At 36.6% G+C, this 12,683-nt stretch overlaps 1 protein-coding gene across 1 annotated transcript in view; it reads left to right on the forward strand.

Annotated features, from left to right (window-relative positions):
• LOC106095049 (peritrophin-48) overlaps positions 1-12,683 on the forward strand; it is a 190,005-nt gene that overhangs the window by 108,479 nt on the left and 68,843 nt on the right. The gene's annotated exons all lie outside the window — the stretch shown is intronic.

A 12,683-nucleotide genomic window follows, 5' to 3' on the forward strand; every position in this document is an offset into this window, starting at 1 on the left:
TTGGGTTATCATTAACAAAGTGTTTGATATAGACCAATCCGCGATAAGTGTACGCCGAATGTACTTGATTTTGTTTCCTCAATCGAACTGCAGCTTGAAGTATCTGATAATTGGAATGTGTTAGGTTTTCTTTAATATAAAAATTGGTTTCCGTTTAAAACCCTAATATTGATAAGGATAGGTTTGATTTGGTGTTCCTTCTGAATTCGCTTAAGGTTTTCAAGAAAAAGTTTTTGTCGTATGGAGAGTGTAGTTTGACAATAATTACAGCATCTGGGGAATAATTCTGGTTCTTATTGTTTTTGTTTTGCAGTCGGTATATGGATTTAACAACTGGTGTAGGAATGTTTATAGTTTGACATATATTTTCAAAATAGAGTGGAAGATTTTCGTCTTCAGTGTACGGAATTCCGTTAAGTCTATTATGACATGCAACCAGAGAATAGCTTGTTTTAGTGCTTTTATTTTTAAGTATTTTATCTTGGTTTTGTGGTTGGAAATTTCACACATAGCTGTCTCTAAATATGATACTCTTTCAATTACATTGTTTAAGTCCACTCTCATTTCGGTTATTTTCTTATTAATTTCTGTTAATATTCTGTCCTCACTTTCCTTAATCATTGCCTTTATTTCACTAGATATACTTTCGGATTGTTTTTCGAGGCGATTGTCCAGGAGGCGAAAGGCGGAATCCGCAATTCTGGGGGAATTAGCCAGATTTTCAGTCAATGGGTTTTGGGCTTGGAGTTTTGTTCTTTTTGGAGCAGACATTTTCGATTAAGAATTTAATAATAAAAAAAATTGTTCTTCAATAATTGACGATTTTATGGGATTTATTAATTTTCCGATTTTGAAATTTTATTTGACAAATTTAATTAAAAAGATTCTCATCATTATTGTTATAGCAAGTATCTGTGTTATGTTCTTCTCTGCTAGTTTCAGCAGAACGAAAAAGAGTATCCAGCATATTGATGTGTTAAATGCAAATTGGGTTATCATTAACAAAGTGTTTGATATAGACCAATCCGCGATAAGTGTACGCCGAATGTACTTGATTTTGTTTCCTCAATCGAACTGCAGCTTGAAGTATCTGATAATTGGAATGTGTTAGGTTTTCTTTAATATAAAAATTGGTTTCCGTTTAAAACCCTAATATTGATAAGGATAGGTTTGATTTGGTGTTCCTTCTGAATTCGCTTAAGGTTTTCAAGAAAAAGTTTTTGTCGTATGGAGAGTGTAGTTTGACAATAATTACAGCATCTGGGGAATAATTCTGGTTCTTATTGTTTTTGTTTTGCAGTCGGTATATGGATTTAACAACTGGTGTAGGAATGTTTATAGTTTGACATATATTTTCAAAATAGAGTGGAAGATTTTCGTCTTCAGTGTACGGAATTCCGTTAAGTCTATTATGACATGCAACCAGAGAATAGCTTGTTTTAGTGCTTTTATTTTTAAGTATTTTATCTTGGTTTTGTGGTTGGAAATTTCACACATAGCTGTCTCTAAATATGATACTCTTTCAATTACATTGTTTAAGTCCACTCTCATTTCGGTTATTTTCTTATTAATTTCTGTTAATATTCTGTCCTCACTTTCCTTAATCATTGCCTTTATTTCACTAGATATACTTTCGGATTGTTTTTCGAGGCGATTGTCCAGGAGGCGAAAGGCGGAATCCGCAATTCTGGGGGAATTAGCCAGATTTTCAGTCAATGGGTTTTGGGCTTGGAGTTTTGTTCTTTTTGGAGCAGACATTTTCGATTAAGAATTTAATAATAAAAAAAATTGTTCTTCAATAATTGACGATTTTATGGGATTTATTAATTTTCCGATTTTGAAATTTTATTTGACAATCTGGCAACTCGTTTGAGGTATTGCCAATATCTTTTAAGCCAGGTCACGAACCTATGATCTGGCAATGCCGAGTTATAACCATTTTACGTTTAGTGACTGTTTTGGTCCTAATTTCTCTTGTTATGTTCACAAGGTTGGTATTGTTTGTAATTGTGCTTTATGTTTATGTTTCTGTTTTTTTTTTTTTAATGAGTACAACTCTTCTGTTTTTTTGTTTGTTTGTGTTGTTTTTTGTTTTAATACACTAGTACTCTTCGTAGGTATTTAGAAGTTAAGTGCCTCCCTTAAAGAGAACACTTTACACTGTGGTGGAGAGAATGTTTTTGTTTATGTTTGTTTTTATACCCTCCACCATAAGATGGGGGGTATACTAATTTCGTCATTCTGTTTGTAACTACTCGAAATATTCGTCTGAGACCCCATAAAGTATATATATTCTTGATCGTCGTGACATTTTATGTCGATCTAGCCATGTCCGTCTGTCGAAAGCACGCTCACTTCCGAAGTAGTAAAGCTAACCGCTTGAAATTTTGCGCAAATACTTCTTATTAGTGTAGGTCGGTTGGTATTGTAAATGGGCCATATCGGTCCATGTATTGATATAGCTGCCATATAAACTGATCTTGGGTCTTGACTTCTTGAGCCACTAGAAGGCGCAATTCTTATCCGACCAGAATGAAATTTTGCACGACGTGTTTTGCTATGATATCCAATAACTGTGCCAAGTATAGTTCAAATCGGTCCATAACCTGATATAGCTGCCATATAAACCGATCTTGGGTGTTGACTTCTTGAGCCTCTAGAAGGCGCAATTCTTATCCGACCAGAATGAAATTTTGCACTACGTGTTTTGTTATGATATCCAACAACTGTGCCAAGTATGGTTCAAATCGGTTCATAACCTGATATAGCTGCCATATAAACCGATCTTGGGTCTTGACTTCTTGAGCCTCTAGAGTGCGCAATTCGTATCCGATTGAAATGAAATTTTGCACGACGCGTTTTGTTATTATATCCAACAACTGTGCCAAGTATGGTTCAAATCGGTCCAAAACCTGATATAGCTGCCATATAAATTGATCTTGGGTCTTGACTTCTTGAGCCTCTAGAGGGCGCAATTCTTATCCGAATGGAATGGAATTTCGCACGACGTGTTTTGTTATGATACCCAACAACTATGCCAAGTATGGTTAAAATCGGTCCATAACCTGATATAGCTGCCATATAAACCGATCTTGGGTCTTGATTTCTTGAGCTAGAGGGCACAATTCTTATCCGATTTGAATGAATTTTTGCACGACGTATTTCGTTATGATATTCAACAACTGTGCCAAGTATGGTTGAAATCGGTTCATAACCTGATATAGCTGTCATATAAACAGATCTGGGGATTTGACTTCTTGAGCTTCTAGAGGGCGCAATTCCTATCCGATTTGGCTGAAATTTTGCATGACGTATTTTATTTTTACTTTTAACAACTGTGTCAAATAAGGTTCAAATCGGTTCATAACCTGATATAGCTGCCATATAAACCGATCTGGGATCTTGACTTCTTGACCCCTAGAGGTTGCAATTATTATCCGATATGCCTGAAATTTTGTACGACGAATCCTCTCATGACCATCAACAAACGTGTTTATTATTGTCTGTATCGGTCTATGGCCCGATACAGATCCCATATAAATCGCTCTCTCTATTTTACTTCGTGAGCCCCAATGGGCGCAATTCTTATACGAATTGGCTGAAATTTTACACAGGTCTCCAACATATAATTTAATTGTATATCTTGATATCGTTTTAATAGCAGAGCAACTCTTTTCTTATATCCTTTTTTGCCTAAGAAGAGATACCGGGAAAAGAACTCGACAAATGCGATCCATGGTGGAGGGTATATAAGATTCGGCCCGGGCGAACTTAGCACGCTTTTACTTGTTTTTACTTCTTTTGCCGTTCAGAAGTAGAAATATCAATTTTTATTTTCATTTATTGGTTATTTTGAACGCTTTTATAATTATATGTTTTGTTGTTTCTATCAAGCAAGACTTGTTGAACACTATTAAACAAGATTTTTTAAAACTTAAGTGGGGAAAACAATGCAAAACTTCAATTAAAGGCGGAACAAAGAAAAACACGTCCGTTCGCTGCTATGTTGTTTACGACATATCTCTATTCGGGTTTTGATGCAAAGTCGTTGTAAATTTTGTTACTAAATCATGCATAAAAATTATAATCAAACAACAAATGCCTTAGTAAATTGCAATATACGAAGCAGGACTGGGCCAAAACTGCAAAGAAGGGGGAAAGTCGTGTAGTGCCGTCTGTATAACACCCTTAACCTACCCTATAAGTACAATGTGGGAGCAATATCAAATTTTGTCGAACATATATGTGGGAACTATATCTAAATCTGAACCGATTTCGAACAAACTTCTCAGATATTGTGGCAGTCGTCGTGGAAAGCGTAGTGCAAATTTTTGGCAGGATTGGTGAATAAATGCGTTTGCAGTGGCTCTTATAGTGAAAATCGGGCTATATACCTATACTAGCTGACCCGGGCCCGCTCCGCGGCGCCTTCATTTATTTTATATGGAACAAAAGTTAGCTTCGAATATTTGTTTTCGACAATAAAAGAGCTTTTAGTGAAATACCATGCTACGAAAATAGTATATCGTTTGGCTAACTAAGTCTGAATCCCATAACTTTATTGGCCTACGAATTTAAGTTTGGGTGTAAGGTGCACTCCATTCTTAAAATACTTTATTTCAGCCCGATATTCTCATGATATCTGATCTAGGGGTGTTTTCGGGGGTGGGGTGGTCCTGAAAATATATGAGCATTGCGCTCTTCTTTCAAAAACCATTTATTTAAACCTCATATTGCCATTGATTTAGGGGAGTTTACACGATGAGGCTTCCCCCAAACTCATGGCCCCAAAATAGGTTATCAAATTCGTTTTCTAATCTCAAATACCTTTCATTTGATCCACATATTGGCATGGTCGAAATATGTTTATCCTTTGGGGGGTATTTTGGGGAAGGGGTGATGTCCTAAATGCATGGTCCTACGTTTGGATATCAAATTCGTATTCTACTCTCAAATACCTTTATTTGAGCCCCATATTGCAATGGTCAGTAAAAAATTTCTGTTTGTGGGGTCCCGAAAGTGGGTATCAATTTTTGCTCTACCCCCAATACCTTTCATTTAAGCTCCACATTGACATGGTCGGTAAATATGACCGATTTAGGGGTGTTTTGGGGATTGGGATGGTCCCCCAAACACTAAGAGCGGAAAATATATCAGCAACGTGCTCTATCCTCATATATCTATATATCATTTATTTGAACCCCATATTGCCGTTGGCCTCAAAATTAGATATGAAATACGTTTTCTAAACTTATTTAAACTCCTTATCGCAAAAGTTAGCAAATATGTCCGGTTTGGGGTATTGGCCCTAAAAACTATAGATATTTAGTTCCACTCTCTTTAATACCCAAATTGTCTTGGTGAGCAAATATGTCCTATTTGGGGGTTGTAATGGTGGTGGGACGTCCACTAGAGAGTTGGTCCCTTATGTTGATATCGGATACGTTGTCTACGTCCAAATACCATTAATTTGAGCCCCATATTTGACTAGCTTGGGGGGTGTTTTGGGGGATGGATGGCCACTCAGTGAGTTGGCCTTGAAAATATATATCGGATTCGTGTTATACTCTAAAAACCCTCGTATTCGAGCCTCATATAACAATAGTCAGCAAATTCGTCCTATTTGGGAGGTTTTGTAGGGGTGGGGTGGCCCCATAGACACTTTTCCCTAATATTGATATGAGATTCGTGCTTTACTCCCAAATACCTTTCATTTGAGTCCCATATTGCTATGGTCGTAAATTTGTTCCCTTTGGGGGAGAGGCTGCCACCCAAACACTTGATCCTATATTTGGATATCAGATTCGAGTTCTACACTCAAATACCTTTTATTTAAGGCCCATATTGCCATTGTCAGTAAATAAGTCCTGTTTGGGGGTGTTTTGGGGAAGGGTGGACCCCCAGAAACGTGGTCCCACATTTAGATATCAGATTCGTATTCTACTCGCAAATACCTTTCATTTGCCATGGTTGGTAAATATGTCCGATTAAGGGGTGTTTTGGGGCTTGGGGTGGTCCCCCTAGCACTTGGTCGGACAATTGGATATCAGATAGGTTTTCTCATCCTCAATACCTTCCATTTGATTCCCATATTGTCGTGAATGGTCTAAATATATGTTTGGTAGGTTTTAGGAAGGGGCAGCCCCCCTCGGTACCCCATCCAAAATTTGGATACCAAATTTTTATATTCAGGGTACCATATGAGAGCACACAAAATTTCGCTTAAATCGCACCACCCATCTCCGAGATCTGGCGTTTCTGAAAATAAGGGTAAGGGGGAGGGTCCGCCTCCCCTTCAGATATCAAAAAATGTACACGGGGTCATTATGCACCATCTGTGGAAATTTCAAGAAAATCGGTTCAGCCGTTTCTGAGTCTATAAGGAACATACAAACAAACAAACCTACAAACAAACACAAATTGATTTTTAAACCCTCCACCATAGGATGGGGGTATACTAATTTCGTCATTCTGTTTGTAACTACTCGAAATATTCGTCTGTCCGTCAAAAACACGCTAACTTTCGAAGGAGTAAAGCTAGCCGCTTTAATACTTCTTATTAGTGTAGGTCGGTTGGTATTGTAAATGAGTCATATCGGTCCATGTTTTGATATAGCTGCCATATAAACCAATCTGGGATATTGACTTCTTGAGCCTCTAGAGTGCGCAATTATTATCCGATTTGCCTGAAATTTTGTACGACAGATCCTCTCATTACCATCGACATACGTGTTTATTATGGTCTGAATCAGTCTATAGCCCGATACAGGTCCCATATAAATCGATCTCTCTATTTTACTTCTTGAGCCCCCAAAGGGCGCAATTCTTATTCGAGTTGGCTGACATTTTACACAGGTCTCCAACATATAATATAATTGTGGTCCAAACCGGACTATATTTTGTTATCGCTCTAATAGCAGAGACAGATATATCTAAAGCTTGGCGGATTTCTTTGAAATACACCCGTAACGTCGAGAGTCATAAGAAAATCATTTTGCCAAATTTCAAGAGAATCGATTAACAAATTAGCATTTTAATGTAATAATTCTCAAAGTAGGATAAACATATATATGGGAGCTATATCTAAATTTGAACCGATTTTTTCCAATTTCAATGAGCTTCGTCTCTATGCCCAAAAACATGCCTGTACCAAAATTTGAGCCGATCGGATGAAAATTGCGACCTGTATTTTGTACACAAATTAACATGCACAGACGGACAGAGCTTAAATCGAATCAGATATACTTATCAATATCTCTCATCCTTTTGGGTGTTACAAACAAATGCAAATTTTGCCCATGAACATTCAACTAAGGAAGAGGGGAAAACTTCTCACACATGAGTGTAGTCCGATTCAAGTTTAAGCTCAATAATAAGGGGCCTGCTTTTTATAGCCGAGTCCGAACGGCGTGCCGCAGTGCGACACCTCTTTGGAGAGAGGTATAGTACCTCACAAATGTTACGAGCAAATGCACTAAGTTATAATACCCTGTACCACAGTAGTTGTGTAGGGTATAAAAATAAACCAATGCAGTGTTGACCTAATATGCAAACGGGGATCAACACTTCCGGATTATAAGCAAGCATCATAAACTGACGATAGGAGCATTTTTATGCCATTTTTGGTTCCGCTTATAATCCTTAAACTTTGACATTTGAAATATCTCCTTAGCTTGCACGCATACGGCTTTTGGAACGTTTCCTGCACATGGCATACGATTTGAATATTATAGGATGGTAGAGAGCACACCCGTCGATAAACAAATTCTGAAGGAAAAGCGAGCTTTGGAAATGAAGGGTGAAATTAATTTTCGGTCAGGGCTTAAAATTGATAAGCCACTATTTGGCTATGGAAGCACAGATTCTGCGACCACACCAAAATTGCAGGAATCGAGCAAATCTTAATCAAAAAATCAAATATCATTTTAATGGCGATAAATAGCAAACACCAAATTAATGCAGAGAAATTTGGAGACTACTGCCCAGAGGTTACGAATTTATATAAAAATCTTTATCCATTGAAGCCAATGACACCGATACTTCATAAGATATTGCATCATGGTAAAATCATAATAGAAAATAGCATTCTTCCTTTGGGCGAACTTACGGAAGAACCATAAAAGGCAAGAAACCGCGTTTTCGGCACATTCAGCATTAAGAAAATGTTCCAGAGAATTCCAAGATGACGATACATCTAAAAACTTCTGTTATCTTCTGATTCAGTTTGTAGAAATCGGTGGTTCTGCTACATTCAATAATTACAAAGAATTTGAGGATTTGATTTACCTTTTAGATTTAGATAGCAATACAGACGATTACTTTCAAAAAATAAAATAATTTAATAAAATAAAAATAAATGTTTATAGTTTCCTAAAGAATGTATCATAGTATGTATTTTATAAATAAGGATAATGTAACAAAAATATTTACCTTAATTCATGTGTTAATATTAATTGTTTAGTATTAGTCATTTCAGGTGAATTTAAGGTATTCGAATATGTGAAGGATATACTTCGGCCAAATTTGGGATCAGTCAGTATTTTGATATTGCAATTCACCTACGGACGCATATGACTAGATCGACTCAATGACTAGATCGACTTCCGAAAGCTGAACTGAATACCCTGCTTAGGTTGAAAAAATCCGTTAAAATTACAGAAATAAACTATTCATATTTTAAAGCTTTTGCACTGAGCTCATAGTAAGACAAGTAAAAGGGTGCTAAGTTCGGCCGGGCCGAATCTTATGTACCATCCACCATGGACCGCATTTGTCCAGTTGTTTGAATGACTTTTTCAATATATATATATATATATATATATATATATATATATATATATATATATATATATATATATATGAGCTATATCAAGTTATTGACCGTTATGGAATGTACTCTTCATGGCTGTTAGAAGTCATAGAAAAATACCACATCGCCCGCTGATGATATTTCTTGGTCGAAATTGAAATCGTGATACGAGATAACCAGTCAAATGTTTCTAGCAACAACACACTTTTGATGACTTTTAAATGTTTCTTGCTATACTATTCTTTGAATAGAAAGCATTAAACAAAGGTCTAAAGCCGGACAATATCCTGCAATGGAATCTCAAGAAAAATACCACCTCCAAAATTTCTGGAAAATCGAGAAAAAATTGAGCCCTCCAGTGGCGCAGAGTGTCAAATTGGGAGATCGGTTTATATGTCTGTTATATCAGGTTATCAACCGATTTAGACCATACTTGACACAGTTGTTGGAAGTCATTACTCAACGATATGTGCAAAGTTTCAGCCAAATCGGGAATTATGCCCTCTAGAAGCTCAAGAAGTCTAAGCGGGAGATCGGTTTAAAATGCAGCTATATCGGGTCATGTACCGATTTCAACCATGCTTAGTGTTTGTACAAAATTGTAAGCGCTTAGCCTTACTCCTTCGAAAGTTACTGCGGTATCGACAAACAGACGGACGGACATAGATATATCGACTTAAATTGTCAAGACGATCAAGAATATATGTACTTCATGGGGTCTTAGATGCATATTTCGAGGTGCTACAAACGGAATGACGAAATAATTATATCCCCCATCCAACGGTGGTACGGTATATGTCCTGTAGAAAAAGTGCGATAAAAATACCATCTAAGATACCGCTGAGAACAAGCCTCCTTCACAGCGGGTTTTTCTTCTATTTTTATACCCTACACCATACGATGGTCTAGCGATCTAGCCATGTCCGCCCGTTTGTCAAAAGGACTATAACTTTCAAAGCAATGAAGCTAGCCGCTTGAAAATTTGCAGAAATACTTCTTATTAGTGTAGGTCAGCTGGAAATGAGTCAAAGCAGTTCATGTTTATATATAGCCCCCGTATGACCGATTCCACGATTATATTTCTTGAGCTTATAGGCAGCGAAACTCTTATCCAATTTGGCTAACACTCTGCACTATAACCTTTTTGATGACATTAAACATATGTGCCAGGGATGGTTCGAATCGGTCCAAAACCTGACAAAGCTCCCATATAAACCGATCTCCCAATTTTTCTTCTTCAGCCTCTAGAAAGCGCATTTCTTATACGATTTGGCTGAATGGCACAATGGCTTCTCCTATGACTTCCAACATGCGTGTCAAATGTGGTCTGAATCGGTCCAAGACCTGACACAGCTCCCATATAAATCGATATCTCGATTTTACTTTTTTAGCCTCTACAGGGCGTAGTTATTATCTGATTTGGCTGCAATTTTGCACAATGGCTTCTGCTTTGGCCTTCAAAATACGTGCTAAGTATGGTCTGAATAGGTCCGTAATCTGCTATAGCTTTCATATAAAACAATCTACCGGTTTAACTTCTTCATCCCATAGGCGTAATTCTTATCCGATTTGGCTGATATTTTGCACAATGGCATCTACCATATTATCCTACATCCAACCTTTGTATGGCTCGAATCGGGATTCCCCGTATCTGGTGATGTGCATTAGCATCATTTGCCACGACAAGGTTCTCTTTCTCTGCAAATATGGCTTCAACCAGCAACTTAAGGTTTGAAGGCGGCATCTCTGAATCGTGTGCCATAAAAAGGGAAGCCAGCCAGTAATAAGACATATTACTTCTTCTGCCATCAGGAAGACCTTTAGTGCCGCCCAAGCGGCCTTAGAATGGTGGAGATTTATCTGCAGAAACCGGACCATAGACAGGATTCAAAATTTCCGCCACTGCACTATGGGTGGAAATCGCAAAACAACGGCAAAAAGTAAAATTTTCAATATTAGATTTCATTAAATTTTCTAATTGAAGTTGAAGTTGTTCTAACACCTTGGAGAGTGAAATTCATAAGTAAGTATAAAATTTGGCACCCCTGATTACTAGCAAACAGCCGCTAATGTTTACAAAACTTAAATAACAGGTAAACAGCAAAGAGTGTTGACATTTCAAGAATGCCGTTGGTTATATTTTTTTTTATTTTATTTGAATTTAAAAAATTTTTTATGACTTCTCATGGTAGAAGTGAGTACTTTAAAAATGGGGTTAACATTTTTTAAATATGTTTGTTTTAATAGTTGTTTTTGGGGTTTAAACAATGATGTTAGTTTGTGAAAATTTCAAAAGTTTTTCCATTTTACTTGGAGTAAAACTGTTATTAAATACTTTCATTGTTTTTTAGTGTAAGTGTCTAGCTTTATGTGATGTAGTGGAAAATGATGTAAAGGGAAAATTGCCAACATTCTTGTTACTATGAAATTGCAGGAACTGAACTGACACATCGGCGTTGACATATGGTCATAAAGTCAAATTTTGCACTGATTTCCAACACAGGGCAAATATATTTTGGAAGTTATATTGGTGGCTTCGAACGCTAGACAACGGCAACGGCTCTTGCTGCTGCTTCGTGTGAACAGGTTCGCATAAACGACGACAAATACCCAAGAATTGAGCTGCCTTAGAAAAATTCTAGCTCCAGTTAGTACAGAGGAATGGTAATGAAATTTGGACTGGTGTAAAGTAGACGACTGAAACCAGTTAAAACAATTTTTCTCGTCATGTTTTGGGGGAAAATTGGCTTGTCGAAAGTCGGCAATTTTTTATATTCCAAAAATCAAACAAAAAATTTCTTAAAATTCTTAGCAGTGAGATTTCTGCAATTCGTTTTAATGTCTAGTTGCATTTGATGGTTTCTATAAAAAATTTTATGGCCATTACCCTACTTCTTTTGACTGCAGGTTCTATTTTATGTCAAAATCATTATAATTAGCTTTCTTCTCTAAATGGTCATAAAATATTAATAATATTATTTTTTTTTTTTCAAAATGTTTAAAATTCAAAATATTTGAAAAAATTGCTACGTCAATATAAGTTTTCTAAATTATTAATATACTAGCATATGCCCGGTCGCTTCGCTGCCTCCGATGGAGCAACCAATATCAAGGTGTACCTGTATCGCAGTTTTAATAGCTTTAGCCTTATCCATAAAGAAAGAACATTTTGAAAGTTTTAGTACCTAAATGTACCGAATTTAAAATAAAAATCTAGTCGGCCGATAAGTACTGTCAAGGTGTAATTGTATCGCAATTTTGCGATCTTTAGCTCAATCCGTAAATAAGGTACCATTTTATACGTTTTAGTACCTAAATGTACAAAGTTCAAAAAATCTTCTATTTATCCGTTACAAAATGCCAAGATGTACCTGTATCCCTAATTTCACAGATGTAGTTCTCTTAAAAGTAAATAAGCTATTACGGACTTTTTGGTACCAAAATGTGTGATTTGTTAAAAAATCACTTAGCCAGGCAACATGAATTTCTTAGTAGAATCCACATGTTTAATTTCCGAGCTCTAGTTCAATCCGTAATGAGAGTATGAAATGGTATCAAATACGGTGCTAAACGTTCGTTTCTTTTGCTTCCATTACTATTTTTCATATTTTTTCTATCCACCCCCTTTATTTCGAAACAACAATCATTTAAGCGAAATTTCGAAGATCTTGCTCTTCCCGTTCGCCCTATGCAAAGTTCAACTATTTCCTACTTTCTTTGGTCCTTTTTTGTTCCTAAATATCCAAAATCCCAAAATCACTTGGCATTCCAATTCAGGTTGCCATAGTGTATTTTAATTCCAAAATTCAAAGCACTAGCTCAATTAACAAACAAGGTACCAAAAAGTACCAATTGCGGTACCAAAGTACCATTT

This window comes from Stomoxys calcitrans, chromosome 1, assembly GCF_963082655.1.
Source record: "Stomoxys calcitrans chromosome 1, idStoCalc2.1, whole genome shotgun sequence".
Lineage (NCBI taxonomy): Eukaryota > Metazoa > Arthropoda > Insecta > Diptera > Muscidae > Stomoxys > Stomoxys calcitrans.